The sequence below is a fragment of the Ursus maritimus genome, unplaced genomic scaffold (assembly GCF_017311325.1).
Source record: "Ursus maritimus isolate PB19 unplaced genomic scaffold, ASM1731132v1 scaffold_8, whole genome shotgun sequence".
Taxonomy (NCBI): domain Eukaryota; kingdom Metazoa; phylum Chordata; class Mammalia; order Carnivora; family Ursidae; genus Ursus; species Ursus maritimus.
In genome coordinates, this window is record NW_024426996.1 from 30654015 (window position 1) to 30664548 (window position 10534).

General features: G+C 34.3%; 1 pseudogene; it reads left to right on the plus strand.

The window, feature by feature from the left end:
• The window catches only part of LOC103679195, a 41079-nt pseudogene extending 32966 nt beyond the window's left edge, over positions 1-8113 (plus strand).
• Positions 8114-10534: the final 2421 nt, after the last annotated feature.

The window sequence follows — 10534 nt, forward strand, 5'->3', positions numbered from 1 at the left end:
CTTCTTCCTCTCCCACTCCCCCTGCTTGTGTTCCCTCTCTCGCTGGCTGTCTCTATCTCTGTCGAATGAATAAATAAATTTAAAAAAAAATCAAAAAAAAAAAGAAGAAACTAAGTGATAATCACTACTATGTATTATGCTTATCTGTTTATTATTCTGAAACTATGATTAATTTATCATATAGTTATCCATTTATTTAGTAGGAAATTCCACACTTGAACTAGAAAGTCCTGAGATTGAGTCCTAGCACAGCCATGAAAAACTTTGGACTTGGACATGACATTTTCTGAACTGCATTTTTTGTTTTGTTTTTGTTTTTGTTTTTGTTTTAATGGCCGAAACTAGAGTTTGTGGAAATTTTATCAATATACATTGAGTTATTTTTAAAGTATTATCCACTGTGTATTTCAGGAACGTCATGCACGGTAACAAGAGAAGTTATTAACCTCTTCATTTTACCAACAACTCATTTTTATTAAAGAGACTATTCTTTATCATTAAAAGGGAAAGTGATTTAAAATAATGAGAAATATTCTGTTACTAAAAGGAAGAAAGAGAGAATGAATATTAGGATAATTAATGCTTAAAGAAGAAACCTAAAATTACCAATACTCTCATGACCATATCATCTCTCCCATAGACTTGTTCTGTGATCTTGAGCTTTCTGTCTATTCTCTTTTGGCCTTAGTTTTCTTATTTATAAACTGAGATGGTTAGATTTGACGATCTCCAAGTTTCTTCCCTTTACTAACATTTCAGATTCTCTTGTAAAAAAAAATGCATTTATTAAACTTTTTATTTATATGTATAGGAAATAATACATCATTCCTATTGTAAGGCAGTTTGCTATAGGTTGATGATTAACTGTTGAACAAAATAGACCTAGAGTCCTCTGTTAAAAAACTTATTCTAATAAGAAGATTGGTAATGGGGACACCCGGGTGGCCTAATCGGTTTAGTGTCTGCCTTCAGCTCAAGTCGTGATTCCAGGGCCCTGGGATCGAGTCCCACATCAGGGTCCTTACTCAGTGGGGAGCCTGCTTCTCCCTCTGCTGCTCCCCCTGCTTGTGCTCTCTCTCTCTCTCTGACAAATAAATAAATACATCTTAAAAAAATTGGTAATGAAAATTAGGGGAAAATGATAATGGAGTAATTACTATCAGAAAGTGTCAAAGCCAGGCTTAAAAGAAAGAAAATGTATATATTTATAAAATCTGTGGTTTTCAATAACATAAACTGTTACATACATAGTTTCTTAAAAACTTAGGTCTTGGGATAATGTATAATTAAAACACAGCTTAGGGGCATGTGGATGGCACAGGCAGTAGAGTGTCTGACTTTTGATTTTGGCTCAAGTTGTGATCTCTGGGCGTGAGATCCAGCCCCGTGTGGGGCTCTGTGCTGAGCACAGAGTCTGCTTGTTCCTCTCCCTCTGCTTTCTGCCCCCACCTCTCCCTATATATGTATCTATCTCTAAAATAAATAAATAAAATCTTTTAAAAAAACCCCACATCTTAAATATTTCCCTAATGAATTGACTCATACATTTTATCTTACCCCGCCTCTACCCATTCCCCCACCTATAAAACATATTATATAAATCTCTATGCGGTAGTATAGAACTCAAACATAATCGCCTGCATCTTCTTACTTTAGATGATATTCCACAAAAGTGTGCAATGACATCCAGACAGCTGTTACATTTAAGTCTATTACTGATGTGATTAATAAGTCTTTTGATACTGAATGATACTAGAAATAAAATAATTATTCTCTATTGAGTTCACATACTGTCTATAAATATATTCTACCTATGAAAACACTTTGCCTCCTAGCATCATTATAGGATATTAGTTATATGTGCCAGTAAAAATGTCATAGCACAATAAATTTTAAATACACATGTGAAGTATAATTTGACATGGTTCGATATCTTAAAGTATGCATTTCATTATATCTTTATTCCAAGGCACTTCTCCAACTTTGAATTACTGACTAGCTGAATAAGTGAAAATTTATTAACTACCATCTAGTCCTTTTCAATTAGTTCACATTAACTTTCTAATCTTAGAGGCCATTGAGATGTACCCAGGTATAAATTTTCTATTTTGTCACTTAATCTTAGTATCCGTCTCTAAATTGGCATTATCGTAATAAAAACTAGTCTTTATGGAGATCCATTTGTGTGCCAGTTACAGCACTAAATTATTCTTTAACCTTCATCCAACTTGATGAGTTAGGTTGTTGTATTATGCTCAGTTGATTGTGACTGGAAAGTTAATCCAAATTTATGATTATAACTATACACTGTAACTATGTTTATTTGAAAAGATGCTAAAATGCAGAGTTTCTCTCAGAAATAGAGTTCTAACACTATTCTGGTTTTTGTTGTTTTCTGTAAGTATAGAAGATCTTCTGCTAATTCAACAAGGCTACCACATATTAACTTTCCCCCCAATTCTGTTCTAGTCACGTATATGTGAATAGATGAAGCAACGTTCATTTACAGTCAGTATTCTATGTATCTTACTTACATACAGAAAAATATTTTATAGTGCTAAGCCTTAAGAAATTCTTAGGCACCCCAAACAGCTAAAAGTTAAGACCACTAGCTTTCAGCAGTAAAACATTAGTTTGATGAGTTCTGTTCATTTTTATATTTGGCTTCTTTCTAGTTTAAAATTTTAACTTGTGTTGTCTGTGTAGATATTCACTGTAGATGATTTAGAAGATACAGAAAACTATTAGTTAAGATGTGGGCTATACTCTGAGAACAGATAGCAGTGGCTTAAACAACATAATATCATACTCTTTTTTTCTAAAACGGCTGAAATGCTAGGTGACTTGGAGGGAGAGTGGCATCTTCTACATTGCTGTGCTACCATTCCCTAGGATGTTGCTGACATCATGTTGCATCCGAATCAGACTGAGTGTCAGACAACATGCTTGGAGGGGGAACATTTTCTTTACAGAAATTATTAGAAAGTCACATCTTCATCTGCTCCTATCTTACTGGACAAAAGTTAGACATACAGCAATTTTGAATTGCAGGAGTCTTGCTAATATGGTCCCTAGCTGCGTGGTCAGGTGTCCAGCTAAAATTATCAATGTTCTATTATTTAAAAAAAGAAGAAGAAGGAAAGGAGAGTGGATATTGGGATCAGTAACCATGAAAGACAAGTACCTATAATCTCTGTGATTTTTTTTTTTTTTAAGCAGGGGAGGGTCAGAGGGAGAAGGAGAGGGAATTTTAAGCAGGCTCCATGTCCAGTGGGGAGCCCGACAGGGGGGCTTGATCTCACAACCCTGAGATCATGACATGAGCTGAAATCAAGAGTTGGATGCTTAACCAACTGAGCCACCTAGGCTCCCCTTTCTGAGATTTTTAATATTAACTTCTAATTAGTATGATTAATGCTGAAATAAACATACGGAATTCACTAATTATTCCACAGGGTGGTCTTAAGATAGATTCCTGAAAATGTAAATTCTGGGTCAAACTGTATGGCAAACAAACAACATTATAATTGTGCCTAAATATATCTTATAAAAATAGTACTAGTTTATGCTTTAACATGATTTGTTTGAAAACTGATATATTTGCAGTACATATTTACAGCTCTTAGCAAATGTGACAGGCAAAACACTTAAAAATGTACATTACTTTCCTTTTTAACCATTATCTATTACCGAGTTAATTGACCAATTTTATTTGCTCTCCACATTGTCTCCTCATGCATCTTCTTATTTTACGCAGAATTTAATGTTTCTTACTAATTTATATGAACTTCATATATATCATGGATAGTATCACTTCACTAATTATGTTTTTTAAAAAATATTTTCCTTTGCTGCTTTTCTATGATGTTTTAGAACTTTCAAAGCTTTATGTTTCTAGTACTCAAACCCATCAATAATATTCTTCAAGGGTCTCATCCTCGAAGTTTAATTGAGATGTAATTGACATACACACTGCATAAGTAAAGTGTACAGCATAATGATTTCACTTATATATACTGTGAAATGATTACTATAGAAATTTTAGTTGATATTGATCATCTTGTATAGGTACAAAAAGTTTGCTTTTTCCTTATGATGAGAACTCTTAGGATTTATTCTCAACAACGTTTATTGTGCCAAACAGCAGCGTTAGCTCTAGTCATTGTGTTGTACCTTACATCCCTAGTACTTATAATGGAAAATTTGTCTCTTTGGCCACTTTCTCCATTTCCCCCTACTCCCACTCCAATTTCTGGTAATCATAAATCTGATATCTATGAATTCTTTTTATCTATTGATTGATTGATCTATTTTTAAATTTGCAACACATGAGAACATACAGTATCTGTCTCTCTTCGTCTTTCTACTTTTTCTTTTCTTTCCTAGAAGTTTGTACCTCTTAATTCCCTTCATATACTTTGCCCACCCACAGCCTCTCCCTGCTGTGGTAATCCACATGTTGTTCCTTGTAACTGTTTGTTTTATTTTGTTTGTCTCATTGTTTAGATTCCACATATAAGTATTTGTCATTCTCTGATTTATTTCACTTAGCATAATGCCCTTTAAGTCCCTCCATGTTGTCATAAATGGCAAGATTTCTTTCTCCTTTATGGCTGAGTAATATTCCATTGCACAGCCATACCTTGGAAATGCTGCAGGTTCAGTTCCAGACCACTGCAGTAAAGTGAACATCACAAAGTGAGTCAAATGAATTTTTCTGGTTTCTAGTCCATATAAAAGCTATTTTTATACTTTAGACTATTAAGTGTGCAATATCATTATACCTAAAAAAACAGTATATGTACCTTAATTAAAAAATACTTTATTGCTAAAAAATGCTAACCATCATTTGAGCTTTCAACAAGTCATAATTGTTGATCACAGATCACCGTAACAAATATAATAATGAAAAGGTTTGGAATATTAAAAGAATTACCAAAATGTAACACAGACATGGAGTGAGCAAATACTATTGGCAAAATGGTGCTGATAGATTTGCTCAATGCAGGGTTGCCATAAACCTTCAATCTATGGAAAAGGCAGTACCTACAAAGTGCAGTACAGTAAAATGAGCACAGTAAAATGATATGTCCAATAAACGAGATGTGTTTGTGTGTGTATATGCACATACGTATATTTACATGTATATACACACATATATCATTTTATTCATGTATCAGTGGACACTTAGGTTACTTTCCTATCTTGGCTGTTGTAAATAATGCTCCAATGCACATGTATCTTTTTGAACTGATGTTTTTGTTTTTTTGGATAAACATCCAGAAATGGAATTGCTTGATAATATGATAGTCCAATTTTTAATTTCGAGGAACCTCCATACTTTTTTCCATAATGGCTATACAAATTTACATTCTTTCCAACAATGCTCAAGGATTCCCTTTTCTTTGTATTCTTGCTAACCCTGGTTATTTTTGTCTTTTTGTTAATAGCCGATCTGACAGGTGTGAACTAAAATCTCATTGCGGTTTTGATTTACATTTCTCTGATCATCAGTGAGCATCTTTTCAAATACCTGTTGGCCATCTGTATGTCTTCCTTGGAAAAATGTCTATTCAAGTTCTCTGCCCATTTTTAATTTTTTAAATATTAAGTAGTATAAATTCTTTATGTATTTTGGATATTAACCCCTAATCGAATATATGGTTTCCAAATATCGTCTCCCATTCATTTGATTGCCTTTTTGTTTTGTTGATGAGTATTTGTCTTTCTCTGTTTGACTTTTTTCACTAAGCATAATGCCCTTGATGTCCGTCCATCTTGTTGCAAATGACAGGATTTCCTTCTTTTTTATGGCTGCATAATATTCCATTCTGTATGTGTATATACACCATAACATCTTTATCCACTGACTCACTGATACATGCTTAGGTTGTTTCAATTTTTTGGCTATTATAAATAATGCTTCTACAAACATGGGGGTACAGATCTCTTTTCAACATAGTGTTTTCATTTCCCTTGGATGTATTTCCAGAAACGGAATTGCTGGATAATATGGTAGTTCAATTTTTATTTTTTTGTGTGTGAGGAATTTGAGGTTCTTTTTTATGTTTGTTCCCTTTTCAAGACTGGTAACACATTCATCCATTTTACTTTTCTTCCTAAAAGTACGTGGCTTTGTTTTGTTGTTGTTATATAACAATACATGTGAATGGTTAAAAAATATACATACAAGTTACCCCAATTAAAAAATACATGCCAGTCACCATTAACCCGTTGGTAATTTCCTTGCATGTTTTCTACAGATGAATAGAAAGTATGGTTTATAAAGTTTTAATAGAAATTCTGTATTATAGGAATCAGTCAATGTAGCAATTAATTGTGCAACATCTACTTTTTAAAAAATATCTTCACATCGCTTTGCAGGTTTGGATTTAATAACTTGCAGAAATGGAGCTAATCGAGTGTTTTTTATAAGGCTGTGCCGTGGTTGGATTTATGTAGGGACTTTGAGATCTCTGCACTAGATTCTATATTCATAAATCAAAAAGGAACTGTTTTTTTGGTATTATCTAGTGACTAACTTGAGGGAGGGTGTAGGTGAAGAAGTAATACTCTGCCTAATACCTCATCCTTCCTGTGTAGATGGTCAAGGCTCAAGCTCATACCGTATATGGTGACCTGAAACTTTGCAGAGGAGAAAAGACAGATTGGTCAATATCAAAGTTTCCATGATAGTGGCCCTTGAATTAAATTGTCATGTGTTCAGGTTCCTTTCATATGTAATAGTGACAGGTTTTATTGTATAGTGAAACATGCATGTTGAAATATCTAAGAGAATTTATTTATTGACCACTCTTTTCTAATTTTATTATTTACATTTGAATTAGAAAGCAATAATTGATGAATGACTTTTATTATTTTAGGAGCTACTATTTGACCTCTAACACAGATTACAGAAGTCTTACTAAGCAGGAGAACACAGCTTTAGATGAGGACTCAGAAACTGTTCCCTAACCCTCTAATATAGAATGGAACTACCTGAGAGAGGGTATTTAAAAATTTTTAATTCACTAAAAAATTCAGGCTTTTGAAATCTATATTTAGAAGTCATAAATATAAATAAATACATAAATCCTGTACCAATGTCCTAGCACAGGCTGCTATAAAAAAATGCCATGGGTTAGGTATCTTAAATAACAGACATTTATTTCTCACAGTTCTGGATAGAAGTCTGAGATCATATGCCAGCATCATTAGAATAGGGTGAAGACTCCCTTCCTGGCTTGCATTTGGCTGCTTTCTTGCTGTATCCTCAAAAGATGAGGAGGTAGATAGAAAAGAGAAGAAGGGAAGCAGACTCTCTAGTCTCTTCTTACGTGGGCACTAATCCCATTCTGAGGACTGCTGCCTCATGACCTCATCTAAGCCTTATTACCTTCCAAAGGCCCCACATCCAAATACTATCACATTGGGACTGAGGACTTCAACTTGTGAATTTTGGGTTAATGACGTTTAGTCATTAACTACCAGAAACTGTACTCAAAATATAATTCTTCCATAGGTGACATGTAAATTATCATTGGTAAAAACTTAAATGGCCTTGAGCACAGGACCTGAACCTGTTGCATTAGAACAGGTTGGAACCCTGGCTGAGAGCGGCGGGTACCTCAGGCCCAGGGTGTTTCTCAGCAGTGCCTGCACGCCTAGCTGCAAGTAAACCCAGCTGTGGGATCACCAAGACCCAGTGGGTGGAGGTTCAGAGAGGTTTAATGATCTATGTGTGTTTTGTTTTGTTTTTTCCAAGGGAGCTAATAAAGAACTTCTTCCCAAAATGGTTAATACACTGTTAAATATGAAACTAAGGGAAACAGAAAATGGCAAGCATATATTGGGTCTACCTGGTAACGTTCTTATCATCCCTCAAGTCACCTCTGGGAGGGGAGAATAAAAGGAAGAAACATGCAGTATCACTCTAACTCTGGGAAAGGGGGTTAGAACTTTATTCCCAATTTGTGACTCTATGTGAAAAAGAATTCGCTGCTAACAGCAAGAGCAATGAAGCTGGGCTGTGGTGGAACATAGTACTTATAGGAAAAGGCAGGTGTTAAAGCTGGATACCAGTGGACCATACACACACCTAATAGAGTTTTAAAGATTAAAAGTTTCTACAGTTGTTTTCCGGTATAAAAATAATCTAGACCACAATTGGATTTTCTTCTCTTCTTGAATACACTAAATGTTCAGCCTTTTTTAGATAAGAAAATCCTGGGTCCCATCCATAACTCTGCAACCTGCTAATTAGATGACCTTGCCAAGGCACCAAATGCTGGATCTCCATCACCTTTCATCCTGCTTTCCCCAACGCTTCCACTTGAAAACTGGAAAAATGCTTTCTATTCACTTTATAGTAATTGTGGAAATGCTCTTAGAGAGCTGTATTTATGTATTTTGCAGTGAAGAATTTTGTGCAATCAAGAAAAATATATTTCTTATACCCTCAAATGTATGTAGTATGTAATAAAAATAACTATTTGCATTAAAATTAGGTAAAATCTCACACAAACTGAAAAAAAATTAAATGGTCTTTGTTCTCACAAAATGCACAGACAATCCTATAGGTCTTGTATAATACTGTAGAAGCATCTTTATTACTGCCTAAGTGATTTACAGTCCTGTGATATAACCACCACTGCTTCAGTAAACAAAAGAAAGCAATTTTAAATTCAATTATTAAAATGCTAACATTAGTTTGAGATGGAACCAAACAGAAAATCATTTTTTGTCCATGGCTTAAAAGTAACATTATCCACAGTATGAAGTAACTTGAAACCAATATGGAGCCAAATGTAATGAAATTGAATTACTTTATTTTTCTTGATGTATTCCAAGAGTTGTATTTTACTGAATTCAAAACTAGTCTCACCTGAGACTTTTCCAGGAAGTCTCCTCTTATAAGCTCTTATTTCAGATAGAAATATACAGGTGAACCATTCATTTCTTCAGCTAATGAGTAAATTTTGTTGAGCACATCCTGTATGACATGTACTATTCCGAACACACGTATAGTTTGCCTTGTACATTTCTCCTTCTCTTCCATCTTTTCCTCTGCTTCCTTTAGAGAGTTGACCAGAGATTTTAAAAATGTGTAATTGTGTACAAATGCTAGGTTGCATTTTTTAAATTTATTAACATTTTAAAACTTGAGATTCACTGTAGATTTGATGATATGTCCTCATCAGTTTAATGGGTAATGTTTATTTCTTAGTGGTTCACTAATAATGGTGGATCTCATAAGTGTCCTCTTGTTGTAATGAAATATAGTATAGCAAAGCACTTAGAATAAGCACCTAGCTGCTGGCATGTGTCCAGTAAAGGTTAGCTCTTAATGTGCCATGCTAATCACAGACTGGTATACAAAAATAAATAAATAGTGCAAAATGGTTTTTCCCCTTATAATTGAGTGTGATAGAAGAAAAATAACACATCTGAACTCTCTCTCTCAATAACAGCTATTTAAAATCTTTTCAGTCTCCTCTAGTCTTTCCTCTCTTAATTTCTTTCTCCCCATTGCTGCGCTCTTGGTGTCCTTTTAAACACCAGGTTCAAATGCAAACAAAAAAGTTCTACCACTATGTACTGCCTAAATAGAAAAAAAAATAGAGTAAAATCATTTTCCATTAAAAGTGATTGAACTGATAACTCATTTTCTATTAAAGAGGGCTCAAGTAGGTCAAAGGTCTGAGGTCTACTTGTCACCTCTTTTTCTATGTATATTAGATCCCTAGGAGAATGTTTTCTAGTCCAAGACCTCTCTACATTTTGAGAACTCCCAAATTAATTCTCTAGTCTACATTTCTTTCCTGAAATTTACATTTAAATATCTACCTACGTAGTGTATCTATATGTATCCTAACCGATATCTCAAATCTACAACATCTGAAAGTTTAGTTTTTGGTATTTCATACCTCTCTCCACAATAGAAACAAACAAAAAGCCTGACCCCCCAACAGTGATTCCTATGCCCTTCATGGTAACTTCATCATTCTAAGTAAACAAGGTCAAAGTCTTATAGTCATTCTTGACTTCTCTTTATCTCTCACATGCAGTCCATGAACAAATCATGTCAGCTCTCCCTTCAAAATGACTTCTGCCTTCTAACAATGACACAGATACTGGTATAGGACTAGACCACCTTATGTAAAACACTGGAAAAGAGAACAAAATATATGACACAACTATTTTCAGATACCAGAAAATAGGAATTATAGGACTATGTCCGTTAATGAAAAAAGAAAAATATATGACTTACGTATGTTCAGGATCTTGGTTTAGAAAGCATTTCTGGAACACGATATGGCAACAGAAAATACAAGCAGAACATATGAGTTTTATTGAGATGAGGAAACAGAAATATTGGGGAGGCTGAGGAAGCTGAAATTATCAGAAAGATGTAGTGGATAAGAGGAAGCTACTCAGGAAAATTTCTCCATACATCTTCAGAGGAGTGTCTGGAATCTTCAGTTTTATATATATGAATAATCTACAAATACAGAAAAACAGCAACTACTGGGGA